Genomic DNA, 22,401 nt, shown 5'->3' with positions numbered 1-22,401 from the left:
GGACTCCCAACCACTGCGTCACCAGGGAAGCCCCTTGCTTTTTTTTTTTTTACTTTTCCCTATGACTACCTGAAATTCAACTTCATAAAAACAGGGACCTCATGTGTTCACAGGTGTGTGTCTCCAGCAATTAAAACAGAGTTCGGAAGAGAGTATAAGCTCAATGGATATTATGTGTGTCTAAGTATAAAATGGCTCCAAATATGAAGGTTACCCCACATTTTTCCAATTTGAAGTGTAGAAGAAATAATAAAATGCCTATGTAAAGTATTTTGTCAATTTAGTTATACTTTTAAAATTATATATTTTATGTATATATAATATTGATATATTGGTTTTTTCTTACATTTTGTAAAATAACTTTTAAATTGAAATATAGTTGACATACAATATTATATTAGTGTCAGGTGTACTACATAATAATTTGACATGTGCATACATTATGAAATGATCACCACAATAAGTCTGTAACCACCTGTCCTCATACAAAGTTATTAAAATATCACTGACCATATTCCTTATGCTGTATATTACATCCCTGTGGTTTATGCATTGTATAACTAGAGGTATGTACCTCTTAATCCCCTTCACCCTTTTGCCCACCATGGCTCTGTATTTGCAAAAGTGGACTGAAGCACTCTGGTGCTGTAGCCTTATTAACTATACTAACATTCTGATAGGTCATTTTATAAATTAAAAGTCTCTGGCTCTCCTCTACTTTTTCTCATGAGAAAGGGTTTTCTTATGTCAATTAAGGCCAACTTGCAACTATTTTATTGAACACATGATAGTGGAAAGCAAAAGCAAAAATAAACTTAGTTTCTCAGAAATTGACTAGGTGTTAGGAAGCCAGCTCCTTCCTGATTGGTACAGGAAAGAGAAACTGACACCTAGATACTATTTTTAGTTAATTGCTTTCATTTTGGAGTATGGATTGTTGCTTTATTTATTTAAAATTCTTTTTTAGTCCTTCAGTATTATTGTGCAGTTTTCTATATTTCAGTTCAAATTGTTATGTATATTCTTACATTATTATGTTTCCTTTTTAATTGTGGTTAAGAAACAACATAAATTTTACCATTCTCTTTTAAGTGTACAGATTAACTATACTTACATGTTAATTATATTCCATCATTGTGGAACAAATCTCCAGAGCTTCTTCATCCTGCAAAACTGAAACTCTATACCCATCGAACAACTCCCCCTTAACCTTTCACCCTAGCCCTTGACAACCACCATTCTACTTTATGTTTCTGTGAGTTTGACTACCTTACATACCTCATATAAGTGGAATCAGAAGGTACTGATCTTTTTCTAACTGGGTTATTTTTTTAAAATAACGTCTTCATACTTAACCCATGTTGTAGTATGTGACAAGATTTTCCTTTTCTAAGGCTAACATTTTTTTTAAATTTTAATTAATTTATTTTTTATACAGCAGGTTTTTACTAGTTATCTGTTTTATACATATTAGTGTATATATGTCAATCCCAATCTCCCAACTCATCCCACACCCTCTCTTTCCCCCCTTGGTGTCCATACGTTTGTCCTCTACATCTGTGTCTCTATTTCTGCCTTGCAAACTGTTTCATCTGTACCATTTTTCTAGATTCCACATATATGTGTTAATATACGATAATTATTTTTCTCTTTTTGACTTACTTCACTCTGTATGACAGACTGTAGGTCCATCCACATCTCTAAAAATGACCCAAGTTCATTCCTTTTTATGGCTGATATTCCATTATATACATTTACCACATCTTCTTTATCCATTCATCTGTAGATGGGCATTTAGGTTCCTTCCATGACCTGGCTATTGTAAATAGTGCTGCAGTGAACATTGGGGTGCATGTGTCTTTTTGAATTATGGTTTTCTCTGGGTATATGCCCAGTAGTGGGATTGCTGGGTCATATGGTAATTCTATTTTTAGTTTTTTAAGGAAGCTTCATACTGTTCTCCATAGTGGCTCTGTCAATTTACATTCCCACAAACAGTGCAAGAGGGTTCCCTTTTCTCCAAACCATCTCCAGCATTTGTTGTTTGTAAATTTTCTGATGATGACCATTCTAACTGGTGTGAGGTGATACCTCATGGTAGTTTTGATGTGGATGTCTCTAATGATGAGTGATGGTGAGCATCCTTTCACGTGTTTGTTGGCAATCTGTATATCTTCTTTGTAGAAATGTCTATTTAGGTCTTCCACCCATTTTTGGATTGGGTTGTTTGTTTTTTTGATATTGAGCTAAATGACATGCTTATATATGTTGGAGATGAATCCTTTGTCAGTTGTTTCCTTTGCAAATATTTTCTACCATTTGAAGTTTGTCTTTTAGTGTTGTTTACGGCTTCCTTTGCTGTGCAAAATCTTTTAAGTTTCAATAGGTCCCATTTGTTAATTTTTGTTTTCATTTCCATTTCTCTAGGAGGTCAGTCAAAAAGGATCTTGCTGTGATGTATGTCATAGAGTGTTGTGCCTATGTTTTCCTCTAAGAGTTGTATAGTGTCTGACCTTATATTTAGGTCTTTAATCCATTTTGAGTTTATTTTTTTGTATGGTGTTAGGAAGTCTTCTAATTTCATTCTTTTACATGTAGCTGTCCAGTATTCTCAGCACAACTTATTGAAGAGACTGTTTTTTCTCCATTGAACATCCTTGCCTCCTTTGTCAAACATAAGTTGACCATATGTGCATGGGTTTAACTCTAGGCTTTATATCCTGCTCCAATTATCCATATTTCAGTTTTTGTGTCAGTACCATACTGTCTTGATTACTGTAGCTTTGTAGTATAGTCTGAAGTCAGGGAACCTGATTCCACCAGCTCCGTTTTTTCTTTCCCAAGATTGATTTGGCTATTTGGGTCTTTTGTGTTTCCATACAAATTGCGAAATTTTTTGTACTAGTTCTGTGAAAAGTGCCATTGGTAGTTTGATAGGGATTGCATTGAATCTGTAGATTTTGGGGGGTAGTATAGTCATTTTCACAATGTTGATTCTTCCAATCCAAGAACATGGTATATCTCTCCTTCTGTTTGTACCATCTTTAATTTATTTCATCAGTGTCTTATAGTTTTCTGCATACAGGTCTTTTGTCTCCTTAGGTAGGTTTACTCTTAGGTATTTTATTATTTTTGTTGCAATAGTAAATGGGAGTGTTTCCTTAATTTCTCTTTCTGGTTTCTCATTGTTAATGTATAGGAATGCAAGAGATTTCTGTGCATTAATTTTGCATCCTGCTACTTTACCAAATTCATTGATAAGCTCTAGTAGTTTTTTGGCAACATCTATAGGATTCTCTATGTATAGTATCATGTCATCTGCAAACAGTGACAGTTTTATTTCTTTTCCAATTTGGTTTCCTTTTATTTCCTTTTCTTCTCTGATTGCTGTGGCTAAAACTTCCAAAACTATGTTGAATAATAGTGGTGAGAGTGGGCACCCTTGTCTTGTTTCTGATCTTAGAGGAAATGCTTTCAGTTTTTCACCATTGAGAATGATGTTGGCTGTGGGTTTGTCATATATGGCCTTTTTTATGTTGGGGTAGGTTTGCTCTATGCCTACTTTCTAGAGAGTTTTTATGAAAAATGGGTGTTGAATTTTGTCAAAAACTTTTTCTGCATCTATTGAGATTATCATATGGTTTTATGCTTCAATTTGTTAATATGTTGTATCACATTGATTGATTTGTGTATATTGAAGAATCCTTGCATTCCTGGGATAAACCCCAACTGATCATGGTCCTTTTAATGTGCTGTTGTATTCTGTTTGCTAGTCTTTGGTTGAGGATTTTGCATCTATCTTCATTAGTGATATTGGTCTGTAATTTTCTTTTTTTTGTGACATCTTTGTCTGGTTTTGGTATCAGGGTGATGGTGGCCTCATAGAATGAGTTTGGGAGTGTTTCCCTCTCTGTTATATTTTGGAAGGAAAGGTTTTAGCTCTTCTCTAAATGTTTGATAGAATTCTCCAGTGTAGACACCTGATCCTGGGCTTTTGTTTGTTGGGAGATTTTTAGTCACAATTTCAATTTCAGTACTTGTGATTGGTCTGTTCATATTTTCTATTTCTTCCTGGTTCAGTCTTAGAAGGTTGTACTTTTCTAAGAATTTGTCCATTTCTTCCAGGCTGTCCATTTTATTGGCATAGAGTTGCTTGTAGTAGTCTCTCATGATCCTTTGTATTTCTGCAGTGTCAGTTGTTATTTCTCCTTTTTCATTTCTAAATCTGTTGATTTGAGTCTTCTCCCTTTTATCGCTGAGGAGTCTGGCTAATGGTTTATCAATTCTGTTTATTTTCTCAGAGAACGATCTTTGCTATTATTTCCTTCATTTCTTTTTCATTTCTTTCAGATCTGATTTCTTTCCTTCTGCTAACTTTGAGGGTTTTTTGTTCTTCTTTCTCTAATTGCTTAAGATGTAAGGTTAGGTTGTTTATTTGGAATTTTCTTGTTTTTGAGGTAGGACTGTATGACTATAAACTTCCCTCTTAGAACTGTTTCTGCTGCATCCCATAGGTTTTGGGTCGTCGTGTTTTCACTGTCATTTGTTTCTAGGTATTTTTTTATTCCCTCTTTGATTTCTTCAGTGATCTCTTGGTTATTTAGTAGCGTATTGTTTAGCCTCCATGTTTTTTTTAATTTTTTTACAGTTTTTCCTGTAATTAATATCTAGTCTCTTGGGTTTGTGGTCAAAAGGACACTTGATGCAATTTCGATTTTCTTAAATTTACCAAGGCTTTATTTGTGACCCAAGATATGATTTATCCTGGAGAATGTTCCATGGGCACTTGAGAAGAAAGTTTATTTTGTTGTTTTTGGATGGAATGCCCTATAAATATCAATTAAGTCCATCTTGTCTAATGTGCCATTTAAAGCTTGTGTTTCCTTATTTATTTTCATTTCAGATGATCTGTCCATTGGTGGAAGTGAGGTGTCAAAGTCCCCTACTATTACTGTATTACTGTTGATTTCCCCTTTATGGCTGTTAGCATTTGCCTTATGTATTGAGGTGCTCCTATGTTGGGTGCATAAATATTTACAATTGTTATATCTTCTTCTTGGATTGATCCCTTGATCATTGTGTAGTATCCTTCTTTGTCTCTTGTAATAGTCTTTATTTTAAAGTCTATTTTGTCTGATATGAGAATTGCTTCTCCAGCTTTCTTCAGATTTCCATTTGCATGGAATATCTTTTTCCATCCCCTCATTTTCAGTCTGTATGTGTCCCTGGGTCTGAAGTGGGTCTCTTGTAAACAGCATATTTACTGGTCTTGGTTTTGTATCCATTCAGTGAGTCTGTGTCTTTTGGTTGGAGCATTTAATCCATTTACATTTAAGGTAACTATCTATATTTATGTTCCTATTTCCATTTTCTTAATTGTTTTGGATTTGTTATTGCTGGTCTTTTCCTTCTCTTGTGTTTCTTGCCTAGAGAAGTTCCTTTAACATTTGTTGTAAAGCTGGTTTGGTGGTGCTGAATTATCTTAGCTTTTCCTTGTCTGTAAAGGTTTTAATTTCTCCATCAAATCTGAATGAGATCCTTGCTGGATAGAGTAATCTTGGTTGTAAATTTTTCCTTTTCATCACTTTAAATATGTCCTGCCACTCCCTTCTGGCTTGCAGAGTTTCTGCTGAAAGATCAGTTGTTAAGCTTATGGGGATTCCCTTGTGTGTTGTTTGTTGCTTTTCCCTTGCTTCTTTTAATATTTTTTCTTTGTATTTAATTTTTGATAGTTTGATTAATATGTGTCTTGGCATGTTTCTCCTTGGATTTATCCTGTATGGGACTCTCTGTGCTTCCTGGACTTGATTGACTATTTCCTATCCCATGTTAGGGAAATTTTCAATTATAGTCCTTCAAATATTTTCTTAGACCCTTTCTTTTTCTCTTCTTATTCTGTGACTGCTATAATCTGAATGTTGGTGCATTTAATGTTGCCCCAGATGTCTCTGAGACTGTCCTCAATTCTTTTCATTCTTTTTTCTTTATTCTGCTCTGTGGTAGTTATTTTCACTATTTTATCTTCCAGGTTACTTAACCATTCTTGTGTCTCAGTTATTCTGCTATATTGATTCCTTCTAGAGAATTTTTAATTCCATTTACTATGTTGTTCATCATTCTTCGTTTGCTCTTTAGTTCTTCTAGGTCCTTGTTAAACGTTTCTTGTATTTTTTCCATTCTATTTCTGAGATTTTGGATCATCTTTACTATCATTACTCTGAATTCTTTTTCAGGTAGACTGCCTATTTCCTCATTTGTGTGGTCTGGTGGGTTTTTGCCTTGCTTCTTCATCTGCTGCATAATTCTCTGTCTTCTCATTTTGTTTCACTTACTGTGTTTGGAGTCTCCTTTTCGCAGTCTATGGGTTCGTAGTTCCCATTGTTTTTAGTGTCTGCCCCCAGTTGGTGAGGTTGGTTCAGTGACTTGTGTAGGCTTCCTGGTGGGGGGGACTGGTGCCTGTGTTTTGGTGGGTGGAGCTGGATCTTGTCTTTCTGGTGGGCAGAGCTGCATCTGATGGTGTGTTTTGGGGTGTCTGTGAATGTAGTATGATTTTAGGCAGCCTCTCTGCTAATGGGTGGGTTTGTGTTCCTGTCTTGCTAGTTGTTTGGCATGGGGTGTCCAGCAGTGGAGCTTGCTGGTTGTTTGGTGGAGCTGGGTCTTAGCATTGAGATGGAGATCTCTGGGAGAGCTCTCGCCAATTGATATTAAGTGGGGCCAGGAGGTCTCTGGTGGTCCAATGTCCTGAATTTAGCTCTCCCACCTCAGAGGCTCAGGCCCAACACCTGGCTGGAGCACCAAGACCCTGCCAGCCACATGACATGGAAGAAAAGAAAGAAAGAAAGAAGAAGAAAAAACAATAACAGAAAGCACCCCAAAACAAACAGTAAATGCAAAACTAAACAAATGAAATCACACAAAGAAACACACACACTCATAAAAAGAAAAAAAAAAAAGAAACAAACAGACAGAACCCCAGGAAAAATGGTTAAAGAAAACTAAACAGACAAAATCATGCAAAGAAACATACACACACACACACACACACACACACAAGGAAAAAAAAAAAAAAGAAGAGAGCAACCCCAAAAATAAAGAAACCCACCAATGAAAACAAGCCCTAAAAACTAAGATAAACATAACACCAAAAACAAATCAAACACACAAAGCAAACCCCAAGTCTATAGTTGCTCCCAGAGCCCACTGCCTCAGTTTTGGGAACATTCATTTTCTATTCAGGTATTTCACAGATGCAGGATTTATCAAGCCGATTGCAGGGATTTAATCCACTGCTCCTGAGGCTGTAGCAGAAATGTCCCTTTCTCTTGTTTGTTTGCACAGCTCCTATGGTTCAGCTTTGGTTTTGGCCCTGTCTCTGCATGTAGGGTGCCTTCAGGCATTTTTTCCCCACCCAGACAGGAAGGGGTTAAAGCAGCAGCTGATCAGGTGTCTCTTGCTCACTCAGCCCGGGGAGAGGGAGGGGTATGGTAGTCACAATTGGAATGCAGGGTGTGCCTGCAGTGGAAGAGGCTGGCATGGCATTGCAACAGCCTAAGGCACGCCGTGTGTTCTCCCAGGGAAGTTGGCCCTGGATCACGGGACCCTGGCAGTGGTGTGCTGCACAGGCTCCCAAGAGGGGAGATGTGGATAGTGACCTGTGCTTGCATACAGGATTCTTGGTGGCAGCAGTTGCAGTGGTAGTTGTCCACGCCTGTCTGTGGGGTCCCAGATGATAGTCGCGGCTCGTGCCCATCTCTGGAGCTTGCTTAGGCACTGCTCCGCCATCTGTGGGTACACGGAGCAGGAAGCCCCTCTTCTTGCACATCCTGAAACAATGGTTTCTTGCCTCTCCGGCAGGTCTAGACTTTTTCCCGGACTCCCTCCTGGCTAGCTGTGGCACACTAGCCCCCTTCAGGCTGTCTTCATGCAGCCAACCCCAGTCATCTTGGAGTCTGACCTCTGAAGCCCAAGCCTCAGCTCCCAGCCCCCACCCCCCCTGGTGGGTGAGCAGACAAGCCTCTCGGGCTGGTGAGTGCTGGTCGGCACCAATCCTCTGTGCGGGAATCTCTCTGCTTTGCCCTCTGCACCCCTGTTGCTGTGCTCTCCTCAGAGGCTCCGAAGCTTCCCCCTCCCTGTCCCTGCAAGTGAAGGGGCTTCCTAGTGTGTGGAAACTTTTCCTCCTTCACAGCTCCCTCCCAGAAGCACAGGTCCGTCCCTATTCATTTCTCTCTGTTTTTTCTTTTTTCTTTTGCCCGACCCAGGTACGTGGGGATTTTAATGCCCTTTTGGAAGTCTGAGGTCTTCTGCCAGCATTCAGTAAGTGTTCTGTAGGAGTTGTTCCACATGTAGATGTTTTTTTGATGTATCGGTGGGGAGGAAGGTGACCTCCATGTCTTACTCCTCCGCCATCTTGAAGGTCTCCCATAGTAAGTTTTCAATAAATGTTTGTGGAATGAATTAATGAATAAACTAATTAAGAAAAATTATTTTATATAAGCTTTGGGAGAAAATACAGCATAAAAGGTGCTACTCCTTTTCTGCAGTTTTCCTATGTTAACATCTCAGCTATGTGACAGAACTGACAGATTGAATCAGGGCAAAATCCTCACCTGGTAAACGTGAGGCCAAAGACTCAGCTGACTTTGTGAGCTTCTTTCCAGACTTGGTGTGGACTCTGAGAGATTTCTCCCTGGAGCTGGAAGCAAATGGGCAACCCATCACTGCTGATGAGTACCGGAAGCTTTCACTGAAGCTAAAGCAAGGTTACTGGGCCTGATGGTTGGCTAACAAAATAAGAGAAAACAATATCACAATGACTATTTCTATTTAGGTGCTGAAAATTATAATTTTGTAACTTTGTTATCAGGGCTGTTCTGTTAGAGGAAATGAAAACATTCTTTAGATGAATCAGTTGGATCTAACTTTAAGTTACCTCCTTCTTGGAGAAGAAAAGAAATTTCATTTCTCTATCCCTTTAATTTTTTGGTCTGATCCATGATTAGTTAATATTTACCTCTTTTCTTTTCTTTTTTTATGTTTCTTTTTTTTTAACATCTTTATTGGAGAATAATTGCTTTACAATGGTGTGTTAGTTTCTGCTTTATAACAAAGTGAAACAGTTATACATATACATATGTTCCCATATCTCTTCCCTCTTGCATCTCCCTCACTCCCACACTCCCTATCCCACCCCTCTTGGTGGTCACAAAGCACTGAACTGATCGCCCTGTGCTATGCGGCTGCTTCCCACTAGCTATCTATTTTACGTTTGGTAGTGTATATATGTCCATGCCACTCTCTCGCTTTGTCACAGCTTACCCTTCCCCCTCCCCATATCCTCAAGTCCATTCTCTAGTAGGTCTGTGTCTTTATTCCTGTCTTACCCCTAGGTACTTCATAACATTATTTTTCTTAAATTCCATATATATGTGTTAACATACAGTATTTGTCTTTCTCTTTCTGACTTCCTTCACTCTGTATGACAGACTCTAGGTCCATCCACCTCATTACAAATAGCTCAACTTCGTTTCTTTTTATGGCTGAGTAATATTCCACTGGATATATGTGCCACATCTTCTTTATCCATTCATCCGATGATGGACACTTAGGTTGTTCCCATCTCCTGGCTATTGTAAGTAGAGCTGCAATGAACATTTTGGTACATGACTCTTTTTGAATTATGGTTTTCTCAGGGTATATGACCAGTAGTGGGATTGCTGGGTCGTATGGTAGTTCTATTTGTAGTTTTTTAAGGAACCTCCATACTGTTCTCCATAGTGGCTGTACCAATTCACATTCCCACCAGCAGTGCAAGAGTGTTCCCTTTTTCCACACCCTCTCCAGGATTTCTTGTTTCTAGATTTTTTGATGATGGCCATTCTGACTGGTGTGAGATGATATCTCATTGTAGTTTTGATTTGCATTCCCCTAATGATTAATGATGTTGAGAATTCTTTCATGTGTTTGTTGGCAGTTTATATATCTTCTTTGGAGAAATTTCTATTTAGGTATGCTGCCCATTTTTGGATTGGGTTGTTTGTTTTTTTGTTATTGAGCTGCATGAGCTGCTTGTAAATATTGGAGATTCATCCTTTGTCAGTTGCTTCATTTGCAAATATTTTCTCCCATTCTGAGGGTTGTCTTTTGGTCTTGTTTATGGTTTCCTTTGCTGTACAAAAGCTTTGCAGTTTCATTAGGTCCCATTTGTTTATTTTTGTTTTTATTTCCATTTCTCCAGGAGGCGTGTCAAAAAGGATCTTGCTGTGATTTATGTCATAGAGTGTTCTGCCTATGTTTTCCTCTAAGAGTTTGATAGTTTCTGGCCTTACATTTAGGTCTTTAATCCATTTTGAGCTTATTTTTGTGTATGGTGTTAGGGAGTGACCTAATCTCATACTTTTAGATGTACCTGTCCAGTTTTCCCAGCACCACTTATTGAAGAGGCTGTCCTTTCTCCACTATACATTCCTGCCTCCTTTATCAAAGATAAGGTGACCATATGTGCGTGGGTTTATCTCTGGGCTTTCTATCCTGTTCCATTGATCTATATTTCTGTTTTTGTGCCAGTACCATACTGTCTTGATTACTGTAGCTTTGTAGTATAGCCTGAAGTCAGGGAGCCTGATTCCTCCAGCTCCGTTTTTTGTTCTCAAGATTGCTTTAGCTATTCGGGGTCTTTGGTGTTTCTGTACAAATTGTGAAATTTTTTTGTTCTAGTTCTGTGAAAAATGCCATTGGTAATTTGATAGGGATTGCAATGAATCTGTAAATTGCTTTGGGTAGTATAGTTATTTTCACAATGTTGATTCTTCCAATCCAAGAACATGGTATGTCTCTCTATCTGCTTGTATCATCTTTAATTTCTTTCATCAGTGTCTTATAGTTTTCTGCATACAGTTCTTTTGTCTCCTTAGGTAGGTTTATTCTTAGGTATTTTATTCTTTTTGTTGCAATGGTAAATGGGAGTGTTTCCTTAATTTCTCTTTCAGATTTTTCATCATTAGTGTATAGCAATGCAAGAGTTTTCTGTACATTAATTCTGTATCCTGCTGCTCTACCAAATTCATTAATTAGCTCTAGTATTTTCTGGTAGCATCTTTAGGATTCTCTATGTATAGTATCATGTCATCTGCAAACAGTTTGAATTCCTTTTCTTTCTTTTTCTTCTCTGCGGTGGCTAAAACTTCCAGAACTGTGTTGAATAATAGTGGTGAGAGTGGGCAATCTTCTCTTCTTCCTGATCTTAGAGGAAATGCTATCAGTTTTTCACCATTGAGAATGATGTTGGCTCTGGGTTTGTTGTATATGGCCTTTATTATGTTGACGTAGTTTCCCTCTTTGCCTACTTTCTGGAGAGTTTTTATCATAAATTGGTGTTGAATTTTGTTGAAAGTTTTTTCTGCCTCTATTGAGATGGTCATATAGTTTGTATCCTTCAATTTGTTAATATGGTATATCACATTGATTGATTTGCGTATATTGAAGAATCCTTGCATTCCTGGGGTCAACAGTACTTGATCATGGTGCATGATCCTTTTAATGTGCTGTTGGATTCTGTTTGCTAGTATTTTGTCAAGGATTTTTGCATCTGTGTTCATCAGTGATATTGGCCTGTAGTTTTCTTTTTTTGTGACATCCTTGTCTGGTTTTGGTATCAGGGCGATGATGGCCTCATAGAATGAGTTTGGGATTCTTCCTCCCTCTGCTATATTTTAGAAGAGTTTGAGAATAACAGGTGTTAGGTTTTCTCTAAATATTTGATAGAATTCACCTATGAATCCACCTGGTCCTGTGCTTTTTTGGGAAGATTTTTAATCATGGTTTCAATTTCAGTGCTTGTGATTGGTCTGTTTATATTTTCTATTTCTTCCTGGTTCAGTCTCAGAAAGCTGTACTTTTGTAAGAATTTGTCCATTTCTTCCCGGTTGTCCATTTTATTGGCATTAGTTGCTTGTAGTAATCTCTCATGATCATTTGTATTTCTGCAGTGTCAATTTTTACTTCTTTTTCATTTCTAATTCTGTTGATTTGAGTCTTATCCCATTTTTTTCTTGATGAGTCTGGCTAATGGTTTATCAATTTTGTTTATCTTCTCAAAGAACCAGCTTTTAGTTTTATTGCTCTTTGCTACTGTTTCCTTCATTTCTTTTTCATTTATTTCTAATCTGATCTTTATGATTTCTTTCTTGCTGCTAACTTTGGGGTTTTCTTTTTGTTCTTCTTTCTCTAGTTGCTTTAGGTATAAGGTTAGATTGTTTATTTGAGAATTTTCTTGTTTCTTGAGGTAAGATTATATTGCTATAAACATCCCTCTTAGAACTGCTTTTGCTGTATCCCATAGGTTTTGTGTTGTCATCTTTTCATTGTCATTTTTTTCTAGGTAATTTTTGATTTCCTCTTTGATTTCTTCAGTGATCTGTTGGTTATTTAGTAGCATATTATTTAGGCTCCATGTGTTTGTATTTTTTACAGGTTTTATCCAGTAATTGATATCTAGTCTCATAGCATTGCGGTTGGAAAAAATACTTCGTATGATTTCAATTTTCTTAAATTTACCAAGGCTTGATTTGTGATCCAAGGTATGATCTATCCTGGGGAATGTTCCATGAGCACTTGAGAAGAAAGTGTATTGTATTGTTTTTGGATGGAATGTCCTATAAATATCAATTAAGTCCATCTTGTCTAATATGTCATTTAAAGCTTGTGTTTCCTTATTTATTTTCATTTTGGATGATCTCTCCATTGATGGAAGTGGGGTGTTAAAGTCTCCTACTATTATTGTGTTACTGTTGATTTCCCCTTTTATGGCTGTTAGCATTTGCCTTATGTATTGAGGTTCTCCTATGTTGGGTGCATACATATTTGCAATTGTTATGTCTTCTTCTTGGATTGATCCCTTGATCATTATGTAGTGTCCTTCTTTGTCTCTTGTAATAGTCTTTATTTTAAGGTCTATTTTTTCTGATATGAGAATTGCTTCTCCAGCTTTCTTCTGATTTCCATTTGCATGGAATATCTCTTTCCATCCTCTCACTTTCAGTCTGTATGTGTCCCTATGTCTGAAGTGGGTCTCTTGTACACAGCATACATATGGGTCTTGTTTTTGTATCCATTCAGCCAGTCTATGTCTTTTGGTTGGAGCACTTAATCCATTTACATTTAAGGTAATTATCGATATGTATGTTCCTATTACCATTTTCTTAATTGTTTTGGGGTTTTTTTGGTAGGTCTTTTCTTTCTCTTGTGCTTCCTGCTTAGAGCAGTTCATTTAGTATTTCTTGTAAAGCTGGTTTGGTGGTGCTGAATTCTCTTAACTTTTGCTTGTTTGTAAAGGTTTTAATTTCTCCATCGAATCTGAATAAGATCCTTGCTGGGTAAAGTAATCTTGGTTGTAGGATTTTCCCTTTCATCACTTTAAATATGTCCTGCCCCTCCTTCTGGCTTGCAGGGTTTCTGCTGAAAGATCAGCTTTTAACCTCATGGGGATTCCCTTGTATGTTATTTGTTGCTTTTCCCTTGCTGCTTTTAATTTTTTTTTTTGTATTTAATTTTTGATAGTTTGATTAATATGTGTCTTAGTGTGTTTCTCCTTGGATGTATCCTGTATGGGACTCTCTGTGCTTCCTGGACTTGACTGACTGTTTCCTTTCCCATGTTAGGGAAATTTTCAACTCTATTCTCTTCAAATATTTCCTCAGACCCTTTCTTTTTCTCTTTGTATTCTGGGACACCTATAATCTTAATGTTGGTGTGTTTAATGTTCCCCCCAGAGTTCTCTGAGACTGTCCTCAGTTCTTTTCATTCTTTTTTCTTAATTCTGCTCCCTGACAGTTATTTCCACCATTTTATCTTCCAGTTCACTTATCCGTTCTTCTGCCTCAGTAATTGTGCTATTGATTTCCTTCTAGAGTATTTTTAATTTCAGTTATTGTGTTGTTCATCAACATCATTGATGTTGCTCATCATCAAAAAAAATTGTTTGTTTTTCCCTTTAGTTCTTCTAGATCCTTGTTAAATGTTTCTTGTATTTTCTCCATTGTGTTTCCGAGACTTTGGATCATTTTTACTATCATTACTCTGAATTCTTTTTTCAGGTAAGTTGCCTATTTTGTCTTCATTTATTTGGTCTTGTAGGTTTTTACCTTGCTCCTTCGTCTTTAACATATTTTTTTCGTTTAATTTTTTTTTTTTGATAGGTGGGGCTGTATTCCTGTCTTACTGGTTGTTTGGCCTGAGGCCTCCAGTACTGGAGTTTGCAGGCAGTTGGATACAGTTGGGTCTTGGTGCTGAGACTAGGACCTCCAGGAGACCTCACTCTGATTAATAATCCCTGGGGTCTGAGGTTCTTTGTTAGTCCAGCAGTTTGGACTCAGAGCTCCTACCACAGGAGCTTGGGCCCAACATCCAGCCTGGGAACCAAGATCCTGCAAGCTGCGTGGCATGGCAAAAAAAAAAAGGAGCAGTATAATATCAAAGAATAAGAAACAAAATAACATTAGGAAGATAAAAAGTATATTAAGAAAAACAAAAACATAATTGAAACAACTGCAACAAGGTAAAATAAAACCATAAGAAAAAAGAAAAAAAAAACCCAAAATGGCGGGGGAGGGTGGCAGGGGAAAGAAGCCAAAAGGAGAAAACAATAATAAAGTATAAAGAATAAAATAAAATCAGAAAAATAAATGATTTATTAGGAAAAATAAAAATATAAATGAATCAACAACAATGAATCAACAAGGTGAAAGAGAACCCCAATCTAAAAGAGGAAAAAAGAAATAAAAAGCCTTGGCTATGGGGGCAGAGTTTAGGCAGGGGTGGAACTTAGGCAGTGGTGGGGTTTAGGGTGGGGAAGGATCTAGGCAGGTGAGGGGGTGATGTTTGAGCTTGGGGCGGGGCCTAGGCCCAGGACCCATGCGGCCAGAAATGGCCTTGGGGGCAGGGCCTAGGTGGGGTGTCATTCAAGTGTGGGGTGGGGCCCCTGCTTAGGACCTGCGTGGAAGGGGAGAGGCAGCGCGTGGAAAGGAGGGCCTCTGGACTGTGGCGTTCTGGAGTTTGGAGGTAGGGCCCTGAGTGAGGGTGTGTGGGTGAGGTTTAGGCCCAGTGCATTGGAGGGGGTCTCCGAGGGGGTCTCCAAGTGTAGAGGTAGGGCCCTGAGTAGGGGTGTAGGGGCGGGGCTTGGGCTCTGTGTGGCAGGAGGGAGGGTCCAAGGGCAGAGGATTAGGCTCGGAGACTAACAGGCTCGCCAGTGCCTAAGTGGACCGGTAAAGTGCTGGCCGCATTCCCTTCCATTCCTCGGCACCACCCCCCCACCATCTCCCCCATCGCTGCTGGACCCCTAACTATGGGTGGGTCCCACTTGGGGTAGGAACTCCTTCCCTCCCCCAGCCACCCCTCAGGGGTGCTCATACTGTAGGTCTGGCCTTTACTTTTGCTCCCCTTTCCCTCCCTCCCACTCCCTCAGGACCCATGTGGCTGGAGGGGGCCTTGTTGGGCAGAGGATCAGGCCTGGGATCTCAACAGGCTCTCAGGGGCCAAGTGTACAGGGGGAACCTGGCCACACTCCCTTTGATCCTCTGCCCTCCCAGTGGTCCACCAATTCCCACTTTGGGCGTGGGATCCCTTCCCCCCACCCCCAGCCGCCCCTCAGGGCACCAGTCCCATCCCGCCTCCACTTCTCCTCCCCCTTCACTTTCCCCACACCCCATGTCCTACCCAGTTGCTGGGGGTTCCTCCCAACCCATTAGTTGTCCGTGGTCCCCCACCAGTGCCTGGTAGGTGCCCTAGTTGTGCAGAGACACAAATTCTGCATCCTCCTAGTCTGCCATCTTGACTCTGCCCTCTGCCGAGTACTTTCTTGCTTCAGTTTCTGACATATCTGTTGCTCCAAGGCATCAGGCAGGCTGGCTCCAGACTGGTGCTCACACTCCATGCTGGTGGTAGCCAAGCCCGGAATTCCGCACCTGGAGAAACTTTTCGGCCAGTGGGGCAGCCACAGGGTGGTGGACGGGGGCTGTGCAGGGACAAAGTGTGTCAGCTTGGTGTGAAGCCCTTCTCCCGAGGAGGGGCTGGCAAGGAGGGTGCTCCCAAGTCTGTGCAAAAGCTTTTAAGTTTAATTAGGTCCCATTTGTTTATTTTTGTTTTTAATGGGAGGTAGAGGTAGACTGAAAAAGATATTGCTGTGATTTATGTCAGAGAGTGTTCTGCCTATGTTTCCCTCTAAGAGCTTTATAGTATCCAGCCTTACATTTAGGTCTTTAATCCATTTTGAGTTTATTTTTGTGTATGGTGTTAGGGAGTGTTCTAATTTCATTCTTTTACATGTAGCTGTCCAGTTTTCCCAGCACCGCTTATTGAAGAGACTGTTTTTTCTCCATTGTATATTCTTGCCTCCTTTGTCATAGATTAGGTGACCATAGGTGCATGGGTTTATATCTGGACTTTCTATCCTGTTCCATTAATCTATATTTTTGTTTTTGTGCCAGTACCATACTGTTTTGATGACTTTAGCTTTGTGGTATAGTCTGAAGTCAGGAAGCCTGATTCCTCCAGCTTGTTTTTCTTCCTCAAGATTGCCTTGGCTATTCAGGGTCTTTTGTGTTTCCATACAAATTGTAAAATTATTTGTTCTAATTCTCTGAAAAATACCATTGGTAATTTGTTAGGGATTGCACTGAATCTGTAGATTGCTTTGGGTAGTATAGTCATTTTCATAATATTGATTCTTCCAATCCATGAACATGGTATATCTTTCCAACTGTTTGTGTCATCTTTGATTTCTTTCACCAATATCTTATAGTTTTCTGAGTATAGGTCTTTTGCCTCCCTAGGTAGATTTATTCCTATGTATTTTATTCTTTTTGATGCGATGGTAAATGGGATTGTTTTGTGATATCTCTTTCTGTTCTTTCGTTGTTAGTGTATAGGACTGCAAGAGATTTCTGTGAATTAATTTTGTATCCTGCAACTTTACCAAATTCATTGATGAGCTCTAGTAGTTTTCTGGTAACATCTTTAGGGTTTTTTTAATGTATAGTACCGTGTCATCAGCAAACAGTGACAGTTTTACTTCTTCTTTTCCAAAAGCCAAAGTTAGTAGAAGGAAAGAAATTATAAAGTCAGAGCAGAAATAAATGAAATAGAGATAAAGAAATCAGTAGTAAAGATCAATGAAACTAAAAGCTGGTTCTTTGAGAAGATAAACAAAATTGATAAACCTTTAGCCAGACTGATGAAGAAAAAAAGGGAGAGGACTCAATTCAATAAAATTAGAAATGAAAAAGGAGAAGTTACAACGGATACCCCAGAAATACAAAGGATCATAAGAGATTACTACAAGCAACTGTATGCCAGTAAAATGGACAACCTGGAAGAAATGGACAAATTCTTAGAAAGGTACAATCTTCCAAGACTGAACCAAGAAGATACAGAAAATATGAACAAACCAATCACATGTACTGAAATTGAAACTGTGTTTAAAAATCTTCCAACAAACAGAAGTCCAGGACCAGACGGCTTCTCAGGCTAATTCTATCAAACATTTAAAAAAGAGCTAACACCTACCGTTCTCAAACTCTTCCAAAAATTTGCAGAGGAAGGAACACTCTCAAGCTCATTCTAAGAGGCCACAATAACTCTGATACCAAAACCAGACAAAGATGTCAAAAAAAAAGAAAATTACAGGCCAATATCACTGATCAACATAGACATAAGTATCCTCAACAAAATACTAGCAAACAGAATCCAACAACACGTTGAAAGGATCATACACCATGATCAAGTGGGATTTATCCCAGGGCTGGAAGAATTTTTCAATATCTGCAAATCAATCAGTGTGATACACCACATCAACAAATTAAAGAATAAAAACCATATGATAATCTCAATAGATGCAGAAAAAGCTTTGGGCAAAATTCAACAGCCATTTATGACAAAAACTCTCCAGAAAGTGCGCATAGAGGGAACCTACCTCAACATAATAAAGGCCATATACGACAAACCCACAGCAAACATCATTGTCAATGGTGAAAAACTGCAAGCATTTCTTCTAAGATCAGGAACAAGACAGGATATCCACACTAGCCACTATTATTCAACTATTCACTATTATAGTTTTGGAAGTCCTAGCCATTGCAATCAGAGAACAAAAAGAGAAATTTAAAAATATATATCTTTAGACAAACAAAGAGGAAAACACAACATACAAAAACTAGTAGGATGCAGCAAATTCAGTTCTAAGAGGGAAGTTTACAGATAAACATCTATATTAGCAGACGAATGAAAAAATATCTCAAATAAACAATCTAATTTTACACCTCAAAGAACTAGAAAAAGAAGTACAAACTAAACCTAAAGTTAGAAGAACAAAAAGAAATAGCAAAGATCAGAGTAGAAATAAATGAAATAGAAACTGAAAACACAATAGAAAATGTCAACAAAACTGAGTTATTTTTGAAAATACAAACAAAATTGGTAAACCTTTAGCTAGACTAAGAAAGTAAGAGAGGAGATTCAAATAATAAAAATCAGAAGTGAAGAAGGAAACAATACAACTGATTCCACAGAAATAAAAAGGATCCTAGGACTTTTATGAAGAATTATATGCCAACAAACTGGAAAATCTAGAAGAAATAGTAGTTTTATTTTTAATTTTTTGAAGAGCCTGCATACTGTTTTCCATAGTGGCTGTACCATTTTGCATTTTCACCAGCAGTACACAAAGGTTTCTATTTCTTCTATCCTTGAAAACATTTATCTTCTGTTTTTTGATAATGGCCATCCTAACTGGTGAGATGTGATATGTCACTGTGGTTTTTAATTTGCATTTCCCTGATGATTAATGATGTTGAGGATCTTTTCATATACCTGTTGGCCATTTCTGTCTTCTTCAGAGAAATGCCTATTCAAGTCCTTTGTCATTTTTTAATGGTGTTATTTGTTTGCTTGTTTTTTTGATACTGAGTTGAAGTTTTTTGCATAGTTTGGAAATTAACTCCTTATCAGATACATGGTATGCAAATATTTTCTCCCATTCTTTAGGAGGCCTTTCCACTTTGTTAATTGTTTCCTTTCCTGTACAGAAGATTTTTACTTTGATGTGGTCCCACTATTCTATTTTTGCTTTTGTTGCCTGTGATAAAACAATAATTGAAACAGGATTTTAAAGTTGATACAATACCTTTAACCAATCTGTACACCTTATTTGCATTTCACAACTTTCCCCAGTAATGTCCTTTTTGCTCCTACAATCCAGTCCAGGACCCTCATTGCATTTAGTCATTAGGTTTCCTTAGTCTTCTCTCCTCTTTGACAGTTTCTCACTTTTACATGGTCTTTCTTGACTTTGACATTTTGGAAGAGTACTGGTCAACCACTTTGTAGAAAATCTCTGATTTGGGTATTTCTGATGTTTCCCCATGATTTGATTGAAGATATACATTTTTGGCAAGAATGACTTGGAAGTGATGTTCTTCCATGTTCAGTACATTGTGCAAACGATTTGTTAATGTGATTTACTCTGAAGTTTTGACTGTAACTTTAATCACAGGTTAAGGTGGTGTCTGTCACGTTTCCTCACTGTAAAGTTATCATTTACTTCTTTCTAATTAAAAAGTACTATTTGGGGAAATACTCGTACTATGAGAGTGCATTGTCATCATACTTTAACATCAGTGTTTGTTTGTTTGTTTGGTTTGCAGTACGCGGGCCTGTCACTGCTGTAGCCTCTCCCGTTGTGGAGCACAGACTCCAGACGTGCAGGCTCAGTGGCCATGGCCCACAGGCCCAGCCGCTCTGCGGCATGTGGGATCCTACCAGACCGGGGCATGAACCTGCGTCCCCCGCATCGGCAGGCGGACTCTCAACCACTGCGCCACCAGGGAAGCCCTAATATCAATTTTTAAAGCTGCTACTTTTAGCATACCTTGGTGATTCTTGCTTGAAAAATTATTACTGTGGTGTTTGTCTAAAGATGATTTTTATTCTGATCATTTCATCTACATTTATTGATTCAAGTTCATTTTAGGGAAGAGGGTGTCCCTTCTCCTACATTTAAGTATTTACTCATTCAATTACTTAGTTAATTCAGTATGGGCTCAAGTATTGTTTAATTCTGTGGGGTTTAATATTTTATTATCATTATTTATTTATTTTGCTCAACTTGTCCTATATTTGTTCATTTAGAGCTTCTTCAAGCTGGTTCTTGGCTATTTTGGGCACGCTCCCATCATGTTTTGAGCACTTCCTTACTTTCTGACACCACAAGACATCCTAGGCCCATCTAGAATCTGCCTTGCTTCAACACTGAAATTAACCATTTCTCCAGTATTGCCTGATTCCTTATGTTGGATAACAAAATTATACATGAAGATGTCACACTAGGTGTGTGCATTCCTTCTAGCCTCTCTCAGAGGGCAGAGTTAAGAAGAAATACATTTATATATACTAACATGAATATACATATCTATATTTATTCTTTATCCATTTCTACATACAACCTTGATTTCCTGCTGATATTTCCAATACCAATAAAATACAATAAGGTTTATTCAAGCTTTTCTCTTCCTTTATTTTTAACTCATTTCTCTTGACATGAGAGACCTGGCTCTCATTATCCATAATAAATTTGCTTATATGTTCCATCTTAGTACATATATACATAAAGTAGTTTCAAAATTGCTGATACATACCTCTGTGATAAGTAAATTTACTATCCAGAGTACGTTATTAGTGTATATTTCTTTTTGTCTTTAACCTTACGTATATAGTGAGAACACTGCATTCCAAAGTTGATTAGATTAGTTCTTTCTTTCTCCACCTTCTCCAGTGTGGTTAACTTACTCATTTATAATACAGTCAGGGTTATTTGTTCCTGCTTGCACTCAAATTTGCCTTTATCACATTGATTGATTTGAATAATTTATATTCTGAGTGTGAGAAACATGGTTCATAAGAGTCATAACTTTCCAAAAAGGTGTACTCAGAGAAATGCCACTTCTTCAGTTTACTATTCTATTCCAACATCACCTTTCATTCTATTCTATCCACACCGTTCCCACTCATGCTATACAGCCACCCACTTTTGTTAGTTCCCAGTTTATTCTTCTTGTATTTCCTTCCCACAAACGAACAGATACATGTATGTTTTATTACACACATTTTTCTAACATGAAATTTCTCACAGTACCGATATATAGAAAGCTGTGCATATAAATTCATAGAAAGCTTTTGTATTCTTTTGTAGCTGCTTACACCACTGTGTGGATATGCCAGTTTTTTTAACCACTTTTCTATGTATGGACATTTAGATTGTTTTCAATATTTTGCAATTACAAACAATGCTGAAATGAACAAACCTACAAATCTTGTGTATATTTATTTTCATATTGTTGCAGCCCTTTCTCCAGGATAGATTACTGGAAGTGGGATGGCAGGGTCAAAAGGTAAGAGCATATGGTTTTGCTAGATATGGACAAAGTCCTCTCCAGAAGGATGTGCTACATTGTATTCCCATCCTTTTTTTTTTTTTTTTTGCATCTCATTCTCCAGGAAATGAATTTTTTTCCTTGGTATCTCACATCTTCTAACTTCATCACAAAGTTTGCTTTGGAAGTTCTACTTCTTCACATTTAGATCTTTGGAATGGACAAAACTGAGCTTTTTCAGGTCAGGTATATAGTGTCAATAATCGGTAGTCTTCATCTGGAGAAATGTGTCAAATATATCTCTGTACTTCGAAACACATACACTGTCCTAACCAAGCCTTGGTCCTGGATTCTCTTAAGTCTGTCCCTGGGCAGGGTCTGGGTCAGATGGAGGGATTCAGACACCCCAGTGGCTTCCTCCTCTTACTGTACAGGATGCCCCCTGGAGCTGCCAAGGCCCATCTTGTCTTCCCACTCATTGGTCCTTAATCTTTGCTCTGTTTCTGCATGCACGTTGTTCACCCAGGCCTGATACCTCAGTGTGACTCTTACTCTGTTGATTTTTTACTCAATCATGTTTTCAGATTTTGATCTCTCTGCGTTTTTTAAATTTATTCTTTATCACTTCCATATGTATTAGCAATATTGCATATTGCTTTAAATTCATTCAGGTAATGAAGCTACCATCATGAAACATTCTCTGATGAATCATGGCTTATTTTTTCTCTGAATTCTAGTCTACATGGCGTATTTATTTACACAATTGTAGGCATGGCGTCTTTAACCAGGGCTAGGTGATTCGATAATTCTGATACTTTTGTAGAGTTAAAAGCAGTGAAAGACTTCTGTTAGTAGTCTTTTTTGTGTGTTTTTAATTTCAATGTCTCAATCTTGATAACTTGAGGTGATCATGATCCAGTATTTGTCAGCTCTTTGAGATACAAATAAACACAAAACATAACACCTTGGTTTTCAGTCTTACCCT

Source organism: Leucopleurus acutus (genome assembly GCF_964270905.1).
Source record: "Leucopleurus acutus genome assembly, chromosome: 2".
NCBI classification, from domain to species: domain Eukaryota; kingdom Metazoa; phylum Chordata; class Mammalia; order Artiodactyla; family Delphinidae; genus Leucopleurus; species Leucopleurus acutus.
This window is presented reverse-complemented; position numbering follows the sequence as displayed.